The sequence below is a fragment of the Epargyreus clarus genome, unplaced genomic scaffold (assembly GCF_041222505.1).
Source record: "Epargyreus clarus isolate Ecla_fem2 unplaced genomic scaffold, WU_Ecla_fem_2.2 ptg000019l, whole genome shotgun sequence".
Lineage (NCBI taxonomy): Eukaryota > Metazoa > Arthropoda > Insecta > Lepidoptera > Hesperiidae > Epargyreus > Epargyreus clarus.
This window is the reverse complement of record NW_027332227.1, coordinates 11645255-11671210: the sequence shown is the minus strand read 5'-3', so window position 1 is coordinate 11671210 and position 25956 is coordinate 11645255. Positions and strand designations below refer to the sequence as shown.

Below are 25956 nucleotides of genomic sequence, written 5' to 3'. Positions count from 1 at the left end.
GGAAATTGATGATTAAAACTACAAAATAAAAATAACAGTGTAGAGTGAAATGTAACATTTTAATAAATAAATGGTTTGTAATAGCTATATTGTACAAAAATGATATGTTTTAATTATCATACTAAGTCGGTCACTTCACTAAACAAGTCTATCTAGGTACGAGCCCTGTAGGTCAATCTAGATATCACGATGACGTCAGCGTGTTGTCTTGACCGAACTGTTCGTAAAAAGCACTCGCGTTCTTCAGTGCGTCTGTTATGAACTTGTCCTCGCACGGGTTGTCGTCAAAGAAGAAAGCGCCGCAATGGAGCGTTTCCGAACAATGTTCGTTAATTACTTTCCCATTGCAGCAACTCAAAATGGCACGAGCGCACGGCGTCAGGCGCTTCGGAGTGATCGCTGCCCCTCCATGCCTCGTTTGTAAAATGTATACCAGTTCTTCTGTCGTCAGATTGGCGGGCGTTTTTATGGTGCTCCGTTCCACTGCTCTTATTTGACGTGCGTTTACTACTACTAGAATTGTTAGTACTAATGTGACTAGTGCGAGCCTGACTGCCATGTCTGAAATAAAGAAGATAACACATTATAATTAATTACGTTCTATATGCAAAAAATATGCTTCCGTATGTTTGGGTCTCTAGTTGATGGATTGACTTGAATTTTTTTACACAATGTTGCGTTTCTGTACAAAGGTGTTTTATACATTTAATTACAATCTAATTATGAAATGCCTACTTTAAATATCTGACTGAGCGCCAAGAGAGCTATAGTCTGGCTGTTCAAAGAATAATGCTAGAAAGGACTATATTGCTTGAAGTGGCGTCGATTTTACGATGAAAATATGACTATCGTTTATTTCCTTCAGTATCAATTCTGACACAATCCGCTAGGCGCGCTGATTGGAAATGTATGGGCTAATACGTAAACAAATACAAAAACAGTCATTTTTGTAAAAACTAAAAGACTCATAGGTACTAAGGGTACTGAGCCAGACTCTAGTCATAACATAACAGTTTGTGGTTTATGTATGTAATTATAAACGTCATTAGTTTATAAGGCGTATATTGCGGTTCAGTGACATAATTTCAGGTCCACAGTGAACGTACATTGGACCTTTTCGTAGTAAATGACTCAAGTTATCACGTTACAATGTGGGTTTTCCCACATGAGAGGATACAACAAAAATAAAGGTCGTCGCAACGTCTTAGGTATAAACTTGTTTTGGATACAAACTGTAGCACACTTCTGACGTAGGTAATAACATGCTAACGATCGACAAACTTATTTCTTATATCTTTTTATGTACTTAATATCAATATCAAACAGCCAGGTGACGTCAAGTGGACAACTGTTTGTGGTGGATATCTAAAATTAATATCGGAATATGTCTAGACTAGGTTTTTTATAATGACAACAGATAGGCATGTAGACCATCTGATGGTAAGTGGCTACTGCCTACTGGCTACTACTCCGATCTGTAATCAACCCCAGATAAGATTAGAGTCCTATCTGAGATCGGCCACAGATGCGCTACTACTCCTGAGGACTAAGCTGGCATGCCTCGGAAAAATATGTCTCCCTTACCACACCCTAAAAAAGAACACAGAAGCTCTGCACTGCTGCTTTAAGGTAGAAATAGATGTGGCGGTGGTGCCGCTTGAGTCGAACCACAGTGTATTCTACTACTTTCAGATTAGTTCCTACCGCTGATAAATTAAATTGGAAAGTGTAATAAGTAAATTGCCTTATACCGTCTAACAGTGAAAGTATGTCTGGTGGTGCAGTTTTCAAAAAGTCGAACTAATAAAGGGCTTGATGGGATAAAATTCAATTTGAAGGGACACCGATGCTCTCGGAATGTTTCCAGGAGTGCATTTTCAATTGTAACAGTTCTGGAATTCAGCGAAAAGCTTGAATGTACCATTCGATTCTTGTATGACGGAAAACTCGAGACAACTTCTTTCCTTGCATTGTCAAGAATCTAAAGATGACGCCAGAGGCATTTAATATACCTAATATTTTCATACATGAGAAACATCCGACGATGGAGAAGGGTATTTTTCGTGCACGTGTGTGTTGATGACGTAGATGTATAATGTATATCGTATGGCACGAGCTTGACCGATGCGGAAGGAAACATTCTGCGAGTGGACTTGAACCCAAGAGGCCACTGAGACTAGTAGTAGTTTGTTGTAGAGGTGATGATATTGGTAAGTAGTGTTTTAGAAAGGTTATTCCTACGATATTATAATTTGGCTATAACAAGAGCAATATTGATTGGTCCGAATTGTACTGCCTGGAAGATGTTCTATACCTTTGAGAAAAATATTGAGGACCATTTAAAAAAACTGTGACCTATCTCCAGGGGCTCAAAAAGATCAAAAATTATTCTACGTCGATATCACCCAAAGTTATTCCATGCATAGTACCAATCACGTGTCGCCGGAACGTAACTACGCAGAAAATAACATATTTGTTATTTCATATATCACTTATGAATGAAGATATATTGAAGTCTACAAAAAGATAGAGTTTTCCAAAAGGGACTAATGACCTTAAAATCCTACAGATTCTGCGTAAATATAAAAAACACATGAGGGTAATACACGTGGCCGAGCAGTGGTATAAGAAAATACTGGCTTATGTTAATAATTGTCTAATCAATTTACATGTGTACAAAATATAGTTTCCTGTTATTCATATTAACTGTTGTATTTTTAAAATCTGTAGGTACATATGCAAAAAATAAATAAAATATCGCATCGTTTATTACGAATCATTTGTTTATGTTAATGGAATATTTCCAGTTATTTTACGTATTAAACTAAATAATGTAATGGAAGTGTTAATGGCACATGCTATTAAGAAATGGTGCCATTAATACAGATTACTTATTGATATCTATCATTAAGATCTCAGCAGAAATGGGAGGTACATTTTCCTGTTTCTTGTACTAAGTGTAAAGATCAAAAGTCTATCAAAAAATAAACGCTTGAACTACTGGTTAATTGATTTTGTCTCGAATTATCTACACATTTACCTATCTTTATATTTTAAGAGTATAACCATTTAAAAACTTACTTGTTTAGTTCCTTATCACAGTTTCACATATATTCACACGTGATTCGAATAGATCTCGACACAATACGACCGTCGCGCGGCAAGTGCGTCGGCCTTCTGCCCGCTTCAGCTTAATAAGTAAACAAAATGGAATGCTTCACTCAATTTGCAGAGTTTTTTTAATTTAAAATATCAGGGAATCGTTTACGTGTACATTATCTGTATGTGAAAGATAAGAAATTGCAATTCACTTTCGCTTTTACTTGTGTATTTTAATTTATAAAATATATACATACAGCCTCATACACAACCTCCTCCATTTTTGAACTCGGTTAAATATTGTTGTGCAACTTTTTAGTGAACACGTCATGTGTAAAATGTAGAATGTCCGCCTTTGCACATCGTATAAATATTTAACTATGTTACTGTAAGTTATTTCTGATCAAAATTTCATTTGTATGGTCTGAAAAATAGTTAATCAACCAATAACATCAAGTGCATTTTTTTTTCATTTTCCGTGATAAATTAATCTTTAATATAAGTCTATAATGTAAGTGATCATAATATTATGATCATAAGACCAGATTCATCAACAAAAGGGTACATAAATCACTAAATACTAAAAACTTTCAAGTTTCAAACGTCTTTCAAAACCAACGGATTTCCACTGACCTCTACAGTAAACTCATAACCAAGTGCTGTGACGTCACAACCCCTATAGAATATTAAACTCTCCGTTACCAATCAAATCAAAAGGACTAAATATAATACAGCTGATTGTATAACACCAATGAGTCATGTAGTCACGGTCGCCGTGGTCTCCTTGACTAAGGTCGAGATATTCTAGTCCAAATGCAATTTTAGTGTTGAACTGTGAGAATGACGTTAACATGAGTACAAATTATGATGCTACCATAGACAATGTTTTCGCTATGGATCCACTGCTTATCATTGTTCCGAGGATCCACTCCATTATTTTGACGTCTATCTGATTTTAATGGCAATACTTTTTATTGATTATGGACACAATTTTTATACTATGATGCCTATCAGAATTTATACGAATATTGTATTAATCATATTTGTTAAACAAAATGTCTTCAATATAAGTTTTTATAAATTTAAATCATTGAAAAATTTTATACAGATTCCGTATAGATATTCTATTTTTTTACAATTCGTCGGTACCTAAAGATTTTTTCAAAACTACTTATTAATATGTTTTCCATGTTTTCAATTGATTATTTCAATTTCAATAAATTTTCATTTAAAAACTATGGATGGTCGGATCTCATATATCCATTAGTAACAGGTAGTTATTACATGTCATTATATAGAATACGAAGTTCTCACGGCTCAATGTAGTTGTAGGTTATTGTGTTTTGTCTTGCTCGAGTAACTTTGAAGTACTTTGGCCTTAGATATTTTTTGTAGCAACTTTTTAACAGTTTCAGTATTAATTATACGTTTTCGAAAAATACGAAGTGTTTGTTAATGTTTTATTACTTTGAATTTTAGATTTTACATGGTTGTTATATCTGTAAAAAACTTACTTATAATGCATTTCCACATTTCCACAGTACTACTACAATGATAAGAGAATTTTGAAGCTACAAGATTAAGAAATTTTATGAGTTGAAACACAATTAAATAATAATAAAATAATCTACAAAATGTTTACATAATCTACATTGTACAAAAATGACATGTTTTTATGATTTCACTGTGTTGGTCACATAACTAATCAAGTCCATTTAACTAAATACACTTGTTAAGTCAACTGTCTTTATCACGATTTCAACGTATTGTCTTAAGCAAACTGTTCGTAGAACGTATTTGCGTTCTTCAGTGCATCTGTCACGAACTTGTTCTCACACGGGTTTGAGTCAAAAAAGAAAGCGCCGCACTGGAGCGATTCTGAACACCCTTCGTTTAGTACTTTTCCATTGCAACAACTCATGATGGCCCGAGCGCACGGCGTCAGTCGCTTCGGTGTGGTCGCTGCCCCTCCATGCCTCGTTTGTAAAATGTGTACCAGTTGTTGTGTTTTCATGTTTGCGGGGGTTTCTATGATGCTCTGATCATTTGGTGCACTTATCTGCCGTGCGTTTACATGGACTATGATCGTTAGTATCAATGTCACTAGTACGAGCCTGGCTGCCATGTCTGGAATAGAGAAGATTACTTTATAATACTATTTCTACAATCTTTGTATACGTAAATTAAACTTCCTTGTATTTGGGGCCACAAATATCAAATAGTGTAAAAGTGCTTGCGTTAACACGCATTTGTCACACGTTTATGTAATCTTTTTCATTTCAACGTGAAACATTTGAAACCGATTTAACAGGCAGAAATGGATTATAAACATTCCAAGGCATCTTAAGTATATTCTCCCTTTTCATAAGAAATGACTGTAGTTTTCACGTTACAATGTGGGATTTCCAATATTAGAGGATTGATACCTACAACATAAAATGTCGCCGCAGAGTCTTCGCCATAAACTTGTTTTATACAAACTTATATTTTTATACATATTTTATTTGAACAGTCGACACGTTTTTTATTCTTTTTATATACTTTTTATAAATTTAAAATTGGCCATAACACTGGGTGAACAACTGTTATTTAAGTATACAATTTATGTTTTCATTTTAGTCTTGAAATGACTTTATTATATCAATTTAAATATATTTGCCTCGTCAAAAGAAAACATATGAGTCTAAACTCGATAGGTTTACTAGTGATCACTAAAGAGTTCCATTACGCATCTCCTGGCTCCATCATCAGTCTCGAATCGTGAGTGAGAGCACTCCTACATTTGAAAGAGAGGCATCAATGATCTGTATGATATTGCGCTGTTAAATCTACAGGCGGTAATACAAGCAGTTATTTCACATAATACTAACGATCCTAGGAAATCAAGACAATATTTTTGAAACAAACCTGCATGCATACATACAGGTGAAGCCAACATAAAGCGGTTAAAATCATAAAACATGGAGGGACAAGTGGCAGATCTGTATTGTAACTTTAGGCATTTATTTTAATTATTTTTTATCACAAATGTTAATGAAACATAATAAAATTCGTAATCAACAATAACTAAAGTATTGTTATCACTTGGACATACATGAAAAATGATTTAAAATATTTGCGTAGTTTAATTCGAATATTTTGTCTATGTTCATTGTTTATGTAATATTTCTATGAATTTTTGACGGTAATTAGTTAAATAAATTATTATGGTAATCATCATTCATCATTAAGAGAAAGTGTTATTGATATAGATTATTTGTAATACGTTCCATTAAGATTACTTACCGAAACCGAAGCAAAAGGTACATTCTTAAACAAAACGATACCGCTTTCGAAAACAAAACAATACCGATTATTTATTAATACATTTAAACTTGTATTTTGCTAAAACATTTTATAAACTGCGTACTCGTACTTAATGCACATTACGCAAAAAACATACAAGGCGCATTTAAATTATTAAAAAATTAACAAAAAATTATAGGTACATATGCAAAATATACTTACATATACAATACAATATAGGATGAAGTTTTATGCAGCTTAGTATGTATAACACATGAATTAAATATTTATTTCCTTAAAATTACTATTTTCCTTTAGTTTCTCATTTTACCTGTGTATCATTCCTTCAGAGAATTTGATCTTTATAAGCGACCATATTTAATAATTAAGCAATACTAGGTTGCAAAGTAATTTCGCATGAATCTCGGCTAAGAAAAGAGTTTTTTTTTATAACTGCACGTACTCTTATAATTACATACATATTCATACATTTCGTTTTATATAAATTGGCTCCATAATTTCTTTTAACATTTCACCCTTTTCGTTATACTTTTGGGTAACCACTTATAATTAGGGGGACTTATGCTCGTTTGCTACTTGCACTTTATAAAAAGAAAATATGTACAAGTCAATCTAAATTACTTAATTTTTCTGTATGCAATAGGATTTAAATCTTATTCTGTAAAACTCTTAATGATAGAGTACTCACTTTTTATCTTGATATTAATGTAATTTATATATAAAATAGTTTGGGAAGAAATATATTTGAGGACTTACTTATTTATTTCCAGTTATTTAGTGCTCTATCACACACAATAATCACAAGTGATTTTAACTTTGTATACAATATGACCGTCGCGCGACAAGTGACAACGCCTTCTGCCTCAACTTAATCTATACAAAACGGAATTATTAAAACTTTGGAAAATTGATTGTCAATGTTTTATTTATGTATCTTGGTATCGGTTAGTACAGATAATGCAAATTCACAAATTATAACAATTAATTAATACTTTATTGTGTCAACGTCTTTATGTGTGAAGACGATAAACATTATTTGGGAAGTCTTTTACTTTAATTACAAAACTAAGCGACCAGATCACGGGAACTATGAGTTGGTGGTTCATATTCAGTCTAGGCTTAAGTGATATCTCTTGATAAGCTTTGGTCAGACATATTTCTTGTTTTTGTCACTGTATGGTTGACCTAAACATCTGCCAGATAATTAAATTAATGTTGTATTAGACGCAACAGCTAAATATTATTTAGGAAGCTTGCTGAACTATTCTGTTTAAGAAATAGGCTAGGCTGCTAATTCAATGGTTAGTCAAGCTAATTGCGACACTTCCTTAGAAGTGTATAATAAGTACGAAATAAGCTTTTAAACTTAATTAAAAAATGTATAATTCATTTAAACACGGTCGGAACTACTTATTAATATTTAATACTCTTAATTCTTTTGAAAAAAGAAACATTACATTTTATTCATTCTTAAAAATTAACCATTTCCATTCATTAATGATTAATTTCTATTTACATCTCGTTCGTTATCTATGCTTTATGAGCGAGAAACATATACAAGCCGCCACTTTGGATTTAAATATTTATTGAATCAAGGTATACGTAACTGATAATTACACAAGGTATAAATTTGCTCCGGTATAACTATAATAGATGTATTCTGTGGTTTAATCATATATGCCGGCATTTCTTAGTACGGCCTGCATAACGAAATGAAATATATTTATTTGTATAGGCCAACGATGGCACTTACAAGTTGTCAGGTACAATGTTTTTCTTAAACTACTACCGGATCGGAACGTGACCTCTACTGAGAAGATCCGGTAAGAAACTCAGCGGTTTTGTCTTTCTTTTTTTAATAATAATTATTCTCTTTTTTTAATGCCATCATTTTTACATATAATAAATAAAGCATTAGCTCCAGTATCTTGCTTTACATTTATCTAAAAAAGAAGTTTGTTCAGCAAGATACGCTTCACATTGACATTTTCTTAATTAATTAATAATTTTGTTATTGATCAGTCCCAAGCTGTTTTATCATCAATATAATCAGAAATTTTATAATAAGCTTTACGAATTGATTTTGATTATGGATTTAAATTTATTAATTGACAAATTTCTGATTACGGAGGGAAGTTTATTATAAAAACGTATACCTTGACCCATAAAAGAATTACTTATTTTGTGGAGAGGAGTAACTGTACTATTTTACCGCATACAATATTTTGGAATGTTATTCTGAAATTATTACTGAGTATGAAGCTTTGAAAATCTACTTATTAGCTCAACTTCAGAGCAATAAATATAAAAAAAAATTGGGGTTCGCCTAACCTAACTATGGTGACCATAACCACGGCCAGACGGTCAGGCGGCCACAATATATTTTTTTACAAATAATTATTTGTGAATTAAACACGTGTACTTTCGGTATGTACTTATAACCGTACTCTAGGATTTCCTGTGTCGAACGTATAATGGACACGTATAAAAAATACACAGTAACCCACGCCCAGAACAAAAACCTGACATAACTGATAAACAGAAATCTGATGTTATCGAGTGGAGTAGGATAGCCAGACTGGTATGGTGAACGCTGCTTCATGCGGGTCGGGGCGATGCAATGACATCTTAGAAAATGTCTACAGGGGACAGTGACCGCTTAACCGCAGACTGTTGAGTTGTGGAAACACTTATGGTTAAAATAAACTTCACATTGTGGCAACACAGGTGTACATAGTGCGCATTCTTGAGTTTTTATTTAGGAACAAAAAAGTTAGAGTGAATAAGTTTTTTTGTATAAAAACTCATGTCTTCATTGATTTACCGTCTTGTTTAACGTGATCAACTGCTGCCAAAAACCATTAGTTCTTGTAGACAAACAGCCAGACAGAGAGATAGGCTGTTATTTATATCTTATATAATTATTTGTCTGCTTACATTTTACGTCTGTCTCATTCATTTTTACCTCTTAAAAGTAATCTGATTATTTTTTTTTACATTCATTAATATATTCAATATATACCTACTATGCCACAAGAAAGAGTTTCTGACGACGTTTTTATTTTTTAAGTTTAATTTTATTATTATTTATATTTTAATTAAATTGTAGGTTCTTTAATTATTTGTCTTTTCTTCATGTTTTGTTGATTTGTTTTTAATATTTCTTAAATAAATAAACATTTCTCTCAATATAAACAGAATGAAAGTCATGTTTATATTTTGTCATAACATTTATTATTAAACTCATTTTGCTGACTGGTTAAACGGACATTTTACGTGTCAGACACGGTATGTATCAATGAAAATAATACTTTTATATTATGTACAATAAATGTTATTGTCAGGCACATTGTGTCTGCGCGGCCATTATACGATATAGACATATATACTCGTAAGTACTAGCTGACCCGGCAATCCTTGTACCGCCTCAAAATCTATTTATCAAATATATTTCATATAACATATAACCTATGTTACTCGTGGATAATGTAGCTTTCGAATGGTGAAAGAATTTTTAAAATAGGTCCAGTAGTTTTTGAGCCTATTCATAACAATCAAACAAACAAACAATGTTTTCCTCTTTATAATATTAGTATAGATTAGTATAGATTATTGTAAATAGCGTGGCCCGCTACTGACGGTTTCAATGTCTATAGATATAAACGTTCCAGTGCCTCTAGAAGCATAAAAATGCATTTTTTAAATGAAGGAGATTAAATTGTGAATGAAAATTTGTACCTTTATAACCTTTGAAGACTAGAGCAAGTGTTTAACCTAAACTTAACCTCGACGTAGATCCGCGTGCAAATTGGTAGTTCAACATCAAACCAGTTCAACGCACGTGTCTTTTCTTGTATACTGACAGTTCGCTTTTATATGTTTTTAAATAAACTTTCAAGGCTAGCGTTTAAACAAATATACTTATAGTTGTACTAGTGCCTATATGTAGTTAATATGAAGTATCTAGAAGTACCACTGGATACACAGATCTGAATTTTTGCTTTGACATGTATATTAAAGGTGACATTCATGTTCAAAGATTTTACATAATGTTTTCGAAGGTCCATTTATCCACTTTTATCACTAACCAATCCGTACTTGATCAGCGTTGTGGAATTTGGACCAAGCCCTCCCATTATGACAGGAGACGAGCCTAGCAGAACTGAACCATAGAATATAACCATTTTTTAATTATATTTTTTTTACAAGCTCTTGAATTTATTTATAATTATCATATAGTTATATCATTTTTTCCTTTCGCTGTAATTCAATATGGCGTCAGCGTAAATTTAAAAATGAGAGACACCAATAAAACATGTTTCATATTATTTATAAGTAATTATATTTACATTTTACATAATATACATATACACTATTAATAAGTTACTAAGCTTAATCTACAATTTATTATTAAATTTAAGCGTACTTGTTATATTTTAATGCAGTGAATTGTGAAACAGACAGTTTTCAAAACAAGACTATTTGTAAAACGATTACGTTATATTAGAGTATTATGTAATTATCTTGAAGGAAATATTAAAAAATATTGATTGGTCGAGAAATTTAGTAAAATAAGAGGGCCATTCTCGAATCCCTCGCGTCACCTCAACCTGACTATACTAATTTTGTATAACGAAATCTAATAGTTTAATTTTATGAATTAAATTTTTATTATCAATCTTTGGCTTATTCTACATTTTGTCTTCAAGATGACCAATCTTATAAACCAGAGACGTTGATAATACTAAAGGTAGTAAATGGGATTAGCTAATTACAAATAATGCAGATGACAGATTCAAGTTTTCTAGTTACCACAACTACTACTAGTTAGTAGACCGAACTATTAAATACATATGTTTCTTCAATTACAAAAAATATATAACATTTATGGTTTTGAACTAAATAGCAGGGCTGTGGCACATTGTGCCATACATGTCAATGGCTTTTGTAACACTTCGCATTATGTTAACGAGTCAGAGGTTCCACGTGGTTAAACAATTTCACTTAATCCACTTCCAACTTTATACAAATATTTTTCACGGTGTGCATATTCCGCTCCGCCCATTGAATGGCGATGGTAATGGTGCTTTCAAATAGGTACCTGTGTATTATTCAGCATCACGAGTTACATTTAACGTTTTCTATTACTTCTATCTGGTTTACGATTGTAACAACTTTTCACAAACGAATTTTGATTTGGTTTCTCAATCGTTCATTTTCCCAGAACCACTCTATAGTATTTGGATATGGTTTCTATGGTATTGGTAACAGACGACTTGCTACAAACACTTGATATTTTATCTTTGGTGACACTGAAACAGTTTTGAGATTTAAAGCATTCTTCTGAAGCCGAATTTTCCGTACAGCACGTGATAACGGCCATATCACAAGCACTTGGCTTTGGGATGTCGTTAGACACTTCTGGTTTTAGAACTCTAGCTTGAACTTTAGGTTGTTGTTTTTCGGGTACAACTACTTGGGTGTTGATGTTTCTAGGTAGAGACAACGGTCTATTGTAATACGATTCTTCATCAGGTAGATCTTTCTCTTCGATAATAATTCCCCAGTTTTGTCTTTCATCGACCATCTTTGTGGGAGTTAAACGTTCCTGAACCAAATACTTAGAATCAGCGGGAACCGGTTGTATAACGTGTCTTGATTTTGTTACACTAATTGTTTGCTCTTCATCTTTCAACTTTGGTAGTGGCGCTATACTGCTAGTAATTAAACGAGAATTACTACTAATTGCGTTGTCGTCATTATCAACAAACACTAATCTCGTATGAAGTTCGTCTTCTGAGTTTGTCTTGGTACTCGGAGCGTTCTCGACGAATGGTGTTATAACCAGTACGACCAACAACAGGTAGTTTATAGGCGCCATCTGAAATAGGAAAAGGTTCGATTTAGTTTGTGAATAAATAACGTGACTATTTTGAGATGAATATTCACATGACGATTTGTCAATAATTGTGTTTAATCTGTTTATTTATATTTGCATGTTTAAAATAGTCAAAAATAAACATATGTAATATCAGTTCTTTTGTTGCTTATAAATAAACATGTAATCAAGTGTTTAGTATTTACGATTAACTTTTATAATTTCTAAATTGATTCAAATACGAAAAAAATAATGCACATGTATGTATATTTAAAAAGTAGAAAAAATAACTATAAATTATTTGAAAATCTATAAATAAATCCATTTGTATATAACGTGTATGGTTGCATACATTCACTATTAAAGTATTATTTACTATAATTTAATAAAGGGAATTTACGGGCTTGGTATTTTTTCAAAAGCTACCAAAACATTTATAAACAATGATTTTGTATAATCTAGTATATTTCCACATACTGCCATTATTTGAAGGCAAACAAAGTAGCGAAACCAAGGTAATGCATATTAATGAATGCACAACACAAATCCACTAATGCATTCGTGAACAGTTTGAATTTTTAATAACATATTCGGATATTGCTACTCTATACAATCATTATAAATAAACAATCACTACTCACTTCTACTGATATGTAGCACTAGTTTTCTCGATTTTAATTTATAAATACAACAGAGCTCTTGTAACGAGTTCGCGTGTGATCAGAGCGACTGTCCCTGGCACTATGCTCTCAACCGGTTGAGTTTTTCAATATATATAAACGGTAATCGCAGTGTCTAACGTACAGCTTACGTTCGTGTGTGGTTCGTGCGTATGATGTCACATTGGTTTTCAATGAGTCTTCCCTGATTGGATTCGTCATCGTCGAACACACCCAATACTTGATTTTGCTTATCAAAAAGTCTGTTATCAGTGGCGAAGCAAAGGCGGTATTAGTGTACCGGGAAAAGTGAATTTTGCTCGTGGTAGGTACTTTTTCCTTAATTTGTTTTTCCCGACTGCGTAGGGATATGTTTTTGAGCGTATGTTTATATTATGTATGTCTCTTTCTTTGGTATGCCCTGCAGCCCAAAAGGCTTTAATAATTCTCTAGTGACTCAACTCTTATATTAAGTTTCTATTTTTATATTCTAACCTAACCTACACTTCGTTGTAAAGCTATAATACGATGAGTGTTGTATATATCTGTAATGGTGAATCACACTGAACCAAACATATTGTAATATTAATATTAAGGAATGTCTAGTGATAAGTCGATGGTGCATCTAAATCAATAAATAATAAAAAGTTAAGATGAAAACTACTTGATGATGACGATGAAACGCTAAAAATATGTATGATGGTAAATATTTTAAACCATGAAGTATGTACCACCCTCCCTCTCACAAATGATGCGTGCAGATGCAAAAAATGAAAAATATACACAACCATACATACCACCACCAACACGTGTCTCGATAGTTTTAATCTTAACTTAATAGCATGAATTTCCGCAAAGTAACGCCTGATACAATTAACTATCTTCATTATATTTTCAATGTGTTTGTAATTTACGAGTTTTATTAATACTCTACTTCTAAAGTAAGATAGCTACTTCTACGAGCAACACCTAGTGTCATAGCTAGCTAGTTAACTCGTTCTTACATCACTCCTTGATAGCTATATTTAATGGAAACTACTACTACGTTCTACTTAATTATTTATCTTTTCTAGAAAGTAGCGAATGGACATGCAATCCTCCTGTTATAATATAGTCACTATAGGCTAAAGATTGCTGTGTAGGAATCTTACCTGAAATTCATTGCAGTTGCGTTGCTACTTATAAGGGATGATGTCTATCATCTTAGTATATGTAGTATAGCATCGAATTTATATGCACAGTAATATACTTCAAACTTACAGCTAGATTAAATTAATAAAAACAGTTATTGCTGTAATTTAGACACAGTTATGGCCATGGTACCGTAGGATTAGAATCTCGGAGTTCTACCAAATAATATTAGACATAAGCGTAATATAAAGATGGCCTTTTAAACTATGAAAATGCGAATAGTTTTATTCAAAGTGGATTCGCTGCAAAATTATTTTGAACGTTAATAATTTATAGAGTCTCGCACTTTTTCGGTACTTTGTTTATAAAGAAGAAACGACAAAAGAATATGACGGCAAATGAAGTGAGTTTTACTGCAATTTCATTTCATAGTAACTAAGTGTCTAGGACGAGTAAACATTACGCTACGCGGGCCTATAATCTAGGGGGATCTAGAGGGATCTAGAGGTTGTCTTATTTATATAATCCGGTTTATCTTTTTTGGAAATGTGAGTAATTTTATTAAATGTGATTTTAAGCATCAACAAGGAGTAAGAATATTTTTTTAGACATTTCGGACTTCGAAAAGCTCCTTAGCTCAATTCAACCAAAATAAAATAGCGAAGGGCAAAGTGTGCTTGTGACTCACTCATCACTAACCCCACATGCGTATGAACAGTCATCTTATGGCGTACTACTATCTGTTTGTTCAAATAATTAGTCATATTTATACAATACCATGTACTATCGTCATACAAAATAGAATATGTCTTAAACTTATAAATATAGTTTTTGTTACACGGAACTAAAACTTAAAGACAGCGAATTTAAGCAAAAAGTTGAATTCAAGACGGTTATCGGATTAGACGGATACTTAATAGTTAATTTTTTTATAAGATTGACACTGAAAACGATGCAACCTGAGGATAAGTCGCCACTGACGCCTATGGATGTCTGTAACAAACTCTACATAGAAATAACTGAACTCTATCACATGCGTTGCCACTCTTAAGGATTAAGAAAGTCGCCGCATATGTGAGTCAGTTAGTTTATTTTTCTCTCGACCATTCTTCTCCAACTTGCGTATTGCAATGGTGATCATATAGGTGTGCTATATAAATGGTTTTGGGTTTTACTCCCATCTAGGCTAAAAACTAGATTTATCAACGTTATTTATCGATGTCAGTATGTTTTTAAAGTTTGTTACTTCGAGTGTAATAATCAAGAAATAATAATCTTAATGTTATGACTGAAGGTATTTATAACTTGATCTGGTTATATAACAAGCGAGGTTATATAGCAAGGTTGTAAACCCTTTGTGGTTCGACTACAGTGGTACCAATGACACCTTTACACGCTATACTTATATATTAGCTTCACATATTGTACCTATGCACGTATGTGTCATTGCACCGATTATTAATGTTATTTTCACCAACTTAGAAACGTCTAATTTATTTTCTGATTTCATGATGTTCGGCTTCATATAGTGTTTGAATCAAATTAAATCAAATCATTTTTTTTATTCAAAATAGGTTCTTTACAGAGCACTTTTTGAATGTCACTACAAATACCACCACTTCACAAGGTATTTCGTTATGGAAAAGAAGCGTTTGTTGTTTTTCGGCAAATAGATAACCTCTTAGGAAATTTTTCCTAAGAGGTTATCTATTTGCCGCATATATTTTTATCACTATTCCTAGAAATAATGATAACAAGCATCCCACGGTTTTTTATATGTACTCGTATAAAATAACAACAGCAATGACCCAAAGTAGAATGTTTAGTTTTTTTTTTTCCATTTTTAAGCAGAATTTAGGCTACTATGCTATGTTCTGTATTGTGTGGTAAATTATTTTTTTGTATTAGACACATAATATTCGTCATTCAATTCATAACAAGGACGTGGAATGAACTTCCTCCCGAGGTGTTCCCGGAGCGCTACGACATGGGGCTCTTCAAAAAATGTGCAAAAAGAGCTCTCCTTTAAAGCCGGCGATGTAATGGCGACTCCTCTGGTGTTGCAAATATCCATAAGCGATGTTAACTACTTTCAAAAGTCGTCAGATTCAAAAATAAAAAAAAAATCTTATGAAGTGGTATGAAAGGGGGACTTTATATTAGAAGGATTATCTATCGATTAATCTTTATACCAAGCAAAAACTAGTATAAAAATTGTGCTAATATTCAATATCAAGGTATGTCCTTAGACAGTATCAGTAGAATTTATAACGTAACGTTGATTACGATGTCCTTTCGCGCTTCGTAGGGTATAGTAATGTCTGTCCCGGTTGTTATCGTTGGACAGTAGTTTTAATTAAATAATTAAACTTTTTGGTCTTTAAAAACATCTGGATTGCCTCCTAAATTTGTACCTCCCACAATAACAGCAAACTGATGGAAAGTAAGATACCTAACCTAAGGACTAAGCTGGACGGCTAGGAACGACTCGGAAAAGTATGTCTCCCTAACCACAGCTTTTAAACCCAGTCACAGCAGCACTTAATACTGCTGTTGTTAGGCAGAAATAACTGTAGCAGTTGTGCCGCGAGCGGCGAAACACAAAGGGCTCTACCACCTTCACAACCATGAATATAAATTCATATGAATAAACCATAATTCGCGCTGGAACAGTGTGGTGTTCTTGACCTTCCCTAGTTGTAGGGAAAAACTCTTGTCCCGTGTTGGGATATATACCTAAAAAGGTTGCAGAGCTCTATATCCTTCATAAGTGACCAATTAAAATTATTATTATTATTTTATTGTTCAACCTAACAATTAGGCACTCAACGCCGCCTATGGACATTTGCAACACCAGAGTAGTCGCCAATGAATCGCCGGCTTTGTAAGAGAACTCTTTCTGCATATCTACACAAATTCAAATACATATGCATAAATCATGGAGAGATATTAAGACGCATATAAACTGGTCTAGATCCTTATGGAAACCTACTCGCTATATCATCGTATTACGTAAACATAGCTATGAACCACATAGTTTTATCGTGTGAACATAATTATTGAATTAGTTATTTATACAGATTATTTATGGGAACTTCGTGGGCAAATCATTATGAATAATCATGTATTTTAGTTCAATATTTTATGTTGTTATAATTATGTTGCCGCCTTCTGCTAAAATTGTAGGATTATTAGCGAACATTACATCATAGATTAGTCATTATATTTAGATTGTAGTAAGGGAGAAACACTTAAATTTGTCGCCATCCTCGGGTAGGAAACTTATCCATTATCCTTATCCATATTAAGGTTGACTCCAAATTGTAATGGGCGGCAGTAGCCCCTTACGATTACGTGGACTGCATGCTTCTTAGCAACTCCAATATTAAAAAATTCAAATAATATATAAAAGTAAATATAATAAAAAGTTCAACTAAAGCACTACTTGGTTAGTAGCTACGTAATTCATGAATCAGCTGTCCTTTGAAAATACCGCGCTGTGTGAAGGCGCACGGATCCGTCAAAGTATATTTTCCAACGGAGTTTAATTACCTTGCGTGTTCGTCGAACGTGCACGTTGCAGAGCTTTGTAGCACGTAGACATAGGCTTGACTTAATTCAGTTCAGTACTTTAATTAGATACTACTCCCCTGCGGCGTTTTAAACCTTTATATTACACTGCTTGGAAAAGTGAATCGAAAATTTCTGTCTCAAAATAAATTTTAAAAATTAAAAAGACTTGCACGAGCAAATTAAAACAAGTTGATAAGCAGAAATGTAGAGTCATTTTATTGGTTGTAAAAGTATCCTTATAATATTTCATTTTTAATGATGTTACAAGCCTCTATTGAACGACACTGGATACACCACCGTCACGCTATTTCTACATAATAACAACAGTGTCAACAATAATGGAACAACAATGGTGTCTATTTTGAACTTTTTGTCTATTTTGCTTGTTAAGGTAGAGGCACACGAATCCAACTTAGTAATCAACTTGGTAGTAGAATCTCATCCGTTGTTCGTGTAGTTTCGGGACCAGAACAGGGCTACGGTATCTTGCCTGTCGTAAGAGGCGACTAAAATGTGGCTTCTAGGGTCGCGGGTGGCAAGAGTGTGAGCCCTAACCGGCCCAGGGCCAGCGGCCCCTGGAAGGACAGCTGTATATGTGGTGACATACCGTCATATCCACCAGACGGTGTGGCGAGCTCCAAGCTCACTTGGGCGGAGCCCGACCGGTTGCGTTCTTTTGGAGATCCCGGAGCCCTCTACGCAGCGCCGAGGACGGCTACCGGTGGGGTTTTAGTGCGGCAGGAATTCCACATAACCCTGCGTTGCGCCCACGGCATCGGGTACCTTATGAAGTTTTCCCCCTCCTAACAAAAAAAAGTAGAATCTCTTCCGTGGTCGACCTCTCGTAGGACTCCGCTCCTATCTGGGCTTGATTATCAACGTTGAGTATCAACGTCAAGTGACGTCAATAGTCACTTATTGTCAACTTGCCTGCATTTTGTTTGCTACTATTAAGTATTATATGATTTTTGCTTAAGGTGCAGCAAATTACACGTCATATAACCTTTTTTTGTGTCAAAGCAGCATTGTATTTTTTTCTATTTTATTAAGGAACATAAACTTAGTGTCTAAAAATAAAATCAGATAGGTATTTTGTGGTAAAATATTAATAGATACTCCTTATCAATTTCCTTATGCTCACTATACTGATATATATTTTTATCACAGGAATTCCTTATTTACCGTTTGTAGGGACTTTCCAGATGCGTATGTTATTTTTACCACGCATGTGGAAAATGGGATGTTATTGGCCTTCGAATATGATAACTGATAACTATATACTCGTGTATTTAGTAGGTAAATAAACAAGTGATATACTTTATATGTAAGAATTAAACGTAGGTCTGCTAAACTCAATAATTCGCCAAGTGAATGTCGAACTCGCACTCGAAGAGTTCCGTACCTCCAAAATTTTCATATTTTTATTTTTAATATTTGTTATTTTCGGTTCCGTTACCCTTATGTCATCTTTACTCACAGAACCCTGAAAGTCATCAATTGATTGACTTGAAACTCTTTCACATTATTCTATTTATATAATTTTGAGTAGTTTTAGGATCTATAGCTTACAACCAGAGAGGTACCACAGTAACACTTATTTCTACCGTGTTGCAGTTATGTGTTTCGGAGAAAAGGTGTGGATGCAGACTTACTCATACATAACGCGATTGTCTTAATTGGAGTTAACTGGTTTAGAATTCAATTGCAAGATTTAATTCTTACATACGTACGAACTAATAAGGTCAGTTTAAATTTAGATAATATTTTTTATAACATACAAGAAGCATAACATTACCATCAGGTGAAATGCGTGCTCGGCATTTCACCTGATGGTAAGTGGCTACTGCCGCCCGTGGACATCTGACATGACATGCCAATGACAATGACAATTAAACCCAAACCAAAGATACAAGTAGATTCCTACCTGATGTCGGCCACAAATGCGCCGCTACCCTTGAAGACTAAGCTAGAAAACCTCAGAAAAGTACCTGTCCTTTGGCATCCCTTCAAACCAGAACACAACAGCTCTTAACACTGCTGTTGTTAGGTAGAAATAGGTATTGCAGGTTCTACAACCCTGACATATAATTTTTATATTGACATCCATTTACACAAGTGTGCTAATCCTTATCTGTCGAGCAAAATTATATTTCTTCACAGATAACACGAGTTTACAAGAAATGTTTATTCATTTTGTTAAGGAAAAGAAAAAAATATATTTTGTTTTATAGGTTTTATAATACTGGAATAACCCAAATCTTTTGTCATATTACTATTTATATATTTGATTATATTGCTATTTATATATTAGCTAACCCGGCAAACTTTTATTTGTACCGCCTCAGAATCTATTTATGAAATATATTCCATATTTACTCACCTTTTAAACCTTCCCTGCACAAATTATTCTAAACTAAAATTAGCCAAATAGGTCCAGCCGTTCTCGAGTTTTAGCGAGACTAACGAACAGCAATTTATTTATATATATACTTACAAATATCAAGAGAGCGAAGAATTTTAGGAATTTTCTCAAGATATATTATCAAATTCACGTTTATTGTTAGGTATATACCTTTCTTATACTGTGATTAAGGTGATGCAACATGTAGAAACCTAAGAAACACCTCGTCTTGAAAATTTAATTTTGTTGTTTCATTGGAAACATAAAATACCTTAAAAATACATTTTTAAATAAAAAGGTCTTAATTGAAATAAATATAGATGTTATACTGTTATAAAGGGACTTATGAAACAACGTCGAATAATTCCAAATAAAAGTGTATTACAATTACTATATTAAAAAGGCAAACTTAATGTCTGATTGTATTGCCAGTCAACCCTGTGTATATGCTGAGATTTAACGACAGGTGTTATACTTATCTAAAAACTTAATAATAATTATTAATAATCCGATTATGCTTGAACAGTTCCATGTTCCACGGGTGGCACTGGTACACTCAGCGGCCGTTCTGGGGTGATAGGTACGAACGAAATTGGCCGGGCGCCGTCAATTTCACCGTCTTCGGGCTCCTCGACAACTGGACCCCAAATCTGTCTAGGGTCTTCCACAGTAACACCCTGACCTGACAAGGGTTTCGGAAGGGCAGGCCAAACTGGATAACCTTGCCTGAATTAATCAAATATAAGCATAGACTTAAAATGTTACTTACTCTTCTTTATTTCGGTACAGATTAAATCTGATAAAATATGATATTAAAAGTAGATATAACTTTTTCACAAAATAATCCTGCGTTTTGCATAATTTTGAGACTTTGCCCTATTCTTTACAATGGTATATATAATGACTCTATAAATATTATAAAACAAAGTATCATCCCTACACTGTAAAGACGGTTCGTGTAACCATATTAAACTCTTAATAATTCAGTATATTTTCTTTATACAAACGATGTTCAGATTTTTATAAGATCAAAGAATCTTAATATTGAAATTATACACCAAGTACCGACTTGTACTCAAAGAGGAAAATAATTAGTTAAAATAAAATATAACTGCATTTGATTGCATTTTTATGAGATTTAGCAGACCACTTGATGGTAAATGGTGACTGCTGATATAAAAGGATTTCTACATGAAGCCGGTTTCAGTTGCGTCACTACTATTAAGAACTAACATAGTCTCCCTTACAATACCAACACATTGGAATCCTTCAAAACGGTTTCATTTTGGAAATTTCAATGTTGGTATATATCAAGGCAGTGATAGCCTAGTGGTTAAGAGAGTCGGCCTCTCGATCGAGGGGTCCGAGGTTCAAATCCCAGGCACGCACCTCTGATTTTTCAAAGTTATGTGCGTATTAGAAATTAATTATCACTTGCTTAAACGATAAAGGAAAACATCGCGAGGAAACCTGCATACCTAAGAGATTTATATAAAAAAAATAATCTCGAAGGTATGTGAAGTCTACCAATACGCCCTTGGCCAGCGCGGTGGACTATGGCCTGATCCTTCTCACTCTGAGAGGAGACCCGTGCCCAGCAGTGGGACAGTAATGGGTTGATGATGATATATCAAAGAAAGAAGAAAGGACCTTTTTTCTCGCTCTCCGTGCATATTCGATAACGAATTCTGTTTTGAAACTGCATCTTCACATGTTTCCCTCCGGTTATGTATGAGTGCACCCCACGTTAAACATTGTAACATCAAAAAACTTAATAGAGCAAAGTTAAAAGTGTCCATCTAAAACGACAAGAAAGAATTCTAAGTATATTACCAATCAGTATCCTTAGTATGTAAAGACGTCATACTAAGGGTACAGATTCCAGCCAAGGAATTACCTAAAGAAAAAATTCAAAGAATTAAAAGTTAAAATGAAAGTTGTAATAGGTCTTACGTGTAAGTATTACATTCTACATTGAAACCTATTGCTTGTAAATGTTCAAAAGATAAAAAGCGAAATCGAATACTTATTTAAAAAGGGACTCAAAATTGATTTATTTAGGAACAGTTCATTATGAAAAAGCACGTACACAACCTTTTTAAACCGATTTCCCTTTCCTAATGGATCAACATTAGGGCCACTTAATTTTTAAACTGTTTTTTTTTATACTTTATTCTGACGTCGTTCCGATACTTCAGGATATTAGTAATCTATATATCCCAATCCTTTTGTTTTTTTTTTTTTTTTGTTTCTTGACAATAAATACTCCATGAACTTAAATTTAACTTTTGAAGACTATTTGACTTTAAATTGTGCTCAAAATTAGAATCAGTTCTTCTGCATTAGTCTTAGAATATTATTTATAGAGTTTGTGTTTTTAAGAGCCTTGTAGATTCCGTCGTTGATGGACCACAAGGAGATTTTGTATTTTAAAATTTTGCATCCTAGCCGTAAAAGATTGAATAAACTGGTTTGATAGTGTTCGATTACCTACGACGTAAATAAGTTCTTCTATGTTCTACCATTATAATATCCATGCGATTACGTCACAATGACGTAGGTATATCATAACCGATTCGGTAAATTACAGGTTTCCATCCACTTTTTTCAATGTCGTAACTAAATAATTCTGTATTAATTAGTTACATAAGTGTTCAATTTTGAAATCAGCATCATACAGAAATAATCTAAGTGACAAAAAAAATACCCAAGTATTATGCCAAAGTATTTTATTTAGAATCTAAATTTAAAAAAGCATGGAACGTATACATGCTCCTCCTTCAAATCCTTGTATATAGAAGAAAAATAGAGAAGATATATAGAGATTAACAATTTAGATGTTTATTTGCTATACAGGGAGTTCAGTTTTTATAGTTTCAAAAGTTTTAAAAGTAGATTAGCCTAGAGCAAAAAATAATAAAGCAAAAAACTTACGCCTAAAATAAATATTACAGGAATTCAAAAATTAGTACGTTCTCTTGAGACGTGAAATAACAAATGTTACATTATTTTTATATAACTGTGCATAATATAGTTAAAAATAACACGCGTGTCAAGTTTGTAATTTGAGCGTGACATTTCCGATTATAATTTCTGATAACTGGGGAATTGTTGTTAATTTACCTATTCGTCGAGATGTATAGACACCTATCTACTAATACTAAACTACTGTAAACTGTAACTGTAAAGTAGATACTAAATTATTGGAAACTAACCATAGTTTACAATAGTTTTACGGAATAAGTAAAATCCCGTAGGGTTACACGAGTTATTTTTGCTTTAAATGTAAGGAAAAACATAAACATTGATAGATAGAGTAGAAGGATTATCATTTTGATAATATCTTAAAAAGCACCCCACGCTTTTTTTACAATAAAAATATTTTTATCTTATTTACACTATTCTTAATTCAAATTTTAAAAATATTATTTTCTATTTTTTAGTTGGATTTTCTATAAAAAGTGTATTTTTTTAGTTTTTTTAAACTATTATTTATTTTTCATTTTTTGATCAAATTTTTTATAAAAGCGTATTTTTTAGTTTTTTTTAACTATTTTTCATTTTTTAGTGATTATTTTAGCGATTATTTTAACGATTATTACGTAGCGTATTATCAAGTTTATCTTTCGAATCAGCATCAGCACCTTTGCTTAGCAGTGCAAAAATGAATATTGGGTCATTGTTTAACACAGCTGTATGAAGTGGTGTTTTACATTGGTGTTTATTTTTATTGTTAACGTGAAAATCCCAGAGGAGTTGTTGAATGACATCCGAATTGCCAATGCTAACTGCTTTCTTTCATAATTTATTCCATATCCCAGGTCCTCTATCTTGGATAAAAGTAATCACGGAAAAAGGATGATAGAGCATCTTTTAAAAACAGGCGCTGATGGCAATACTCAAGAGAAAAACGGTCAACTGCTTTACTTCTAGCCATTTCAAAAGGACGTCGTCCAATCATCGATTTAATATTACAGCATGATGATGTTAATATAAAAAAATAATTATAGAATTTCTTCTCTTAGTGTTGCTGCTGCCTGCAGAGATTTTAAAACTGTTAGTAGTTTAATTAATTTTACAGCTCGAGTTAATAATATAAGTTGTGACTATGACGATGAGCTGAAATCATTTATGCCTTTACATTTGGCAGCAAGAAATGGGAACAATGAAATAGTGGAAATCTTGTTAAAGGAAGGTGCAGATGTTGAAGTGCTGAATGAATAAGGATGATGAGACACCGCTTCATGATGCTATTAACAACGGACGCGTCGAAGTTGAGGTCAGGTCAGGTCAGGTCAGGTCAGGTCAGGTCAGGTCTTTTCAGGTCAGGTCAGGTCAGGTCAGGTCAGGTCAGGTCAGGTCAGGTCAGGTCAGGTCAGGTCAGGTCAGGTCAGGTCAGGTCAGGTCAGGTCAGGTCAGGTAGGTCAGGTAGGTCACCTAACCTAACCTGGTTAGGTGATCGGCGCGCCTGGTAGATTCCTTTATTGGTCTTAACGCAGACCTTCCGGGTCTCAGGAAAACAAAAATCGCTGATCCTGATTATCCTAGTAAGGATAACGGGTCAGAATGTTTAAAATATTGTATTGTCATCGGTCCTTAATAAGTATGCCAAATTTCAAGTTAATCCGACGTTTTGAAGGGGGTTAAAATCATGTTCAAAGATTCCGTTACATACTAACATACATACGTCTGAAGCTAATAAAAGCGTATTAAAAACACTTATTCCTCTTAAATTGAGACAGTTCTGACTTAAGGTGTATTTTTATAATATTGAAGTCACGATAAGCATGCAGTCCACCTGATCGTAAGTGATCATTGTCGCCCATAGACATGTGCAATCAACTGCCTGAAGCCAATCACATATGTTTCCACTTCTGAGGATATGAAGCCTCTCATATTTAAGTCATCTAGCGTCCAAGCTTTTCCACCGAAACGTAGAACGGTTTTACACTAGGAAATAGCTGTTATGAAGGTAGTATATTCCCAGTGAATGAATTCTGGTTTTATCACCTTTACATCTTTAGTGTCCTCTTAAAATGAGAATTGGATTTCACAACCCGTTGAAATTTACATACAGTTTCTTTCTTCATGTTTTCCTTCCACAATGAATATATAAAATACACAATGATCATTACTTACTAGTGAAACTACAGCCGGCCCGACTAATCAGTGTATAAATAAATGAACTAAATCATTTATATTTTAAATAGACGTCGGCAAAAAAAACGTCCCACTTTCATAAATTATTTATCGTCTATAAATCATAATAAAGTAGTCTTTGAAATAATTTTGCAAAAAAGGGTCGACAAAATTTTCAAACTTAATTAATTGATTAAGGCTTTTTAGGAAAAGTCTTCGGGGTCGCAATCTTGAATCTTGCCCGGGGCAATCTTGAATCTTGCCCGGGGCACTAATAAGCCTAGCTACGATGTTAACAGCCGATTTCCGTATAAGCTAGGTATTTTTCAACAAGAGTTTCAATAATGTTGTAACATTGATCAAAGTAATTGACACTGATCAATAAAATAAATTATTATATTTTATTTTAGCAAACGTCATTTTACTTTCTGTAGTTTCAGGCGCTTTCGTTATGCAATTTTTAGCGATAAACTGATTCGCTGTGACCGATTCGATTCGCTTTGGGTTGGATACGATATTTTTGTATCCAAGTTAGGGTATATATACAGTCTTATACGTATAAAAACAATTTCATATTTTCGATTACAAATTAATTACCACTTTTTTTAAGGGCAGAAGAAATCATATATAAGAATTATTTAATTATTTAAATAGTTCTTAAAGGTGTGAGCTCTACCAATTCGCACTTGGCAAAAGTGATGAACTATGACTTAAACCTAATTCCACCTGAGCCCAACAGTGGGACAAATGAGGGTTGATTATGATACGGA

At 33.4% G+C, this 25956-nt stretch overlaps 1 protein-coding gene and 2 long non-coding RNA genes across 3 annotated transcripts in view; 1 reads left to right on the top strand and 2 right to left on the bottom strand.

The window, feature by feature from the left end:
* Positions 1 to 25956, top strand: part of LOC140750244 (uncharacterized) — a 284412-nt gene that overhangs the window by 69415 nt on the left and 189041 nt on the right. The window lies entirely within an intron of this gene.
* LOC140750224 (uncharacterized) lies at positions 41 to 4227 on the bottom strand. The gene is made up of 2 exons (XR_012103181.1): positions 3082 to 4227; positions 41 to 561 (listed from the first exon to the last, which is right to left on the bottom strand). It is a non-coding gene; the product is annotated as an uncharacterized LOC140750224 (long non-coding RNA).
* LOC140750094 (uncharacterized) lies at positions 10740 to 13084 on the bottom strand. Its single transcript, XR_012103161.1, has 2 exons — positions 12925 to 13084; positions 10740 to 12286 (listed from the first exon to the last, which is right to left on the bottom strand). It is a non-coding gene; the product is annotated as an uncharacterized LOC140750094 (long non-coding RNA).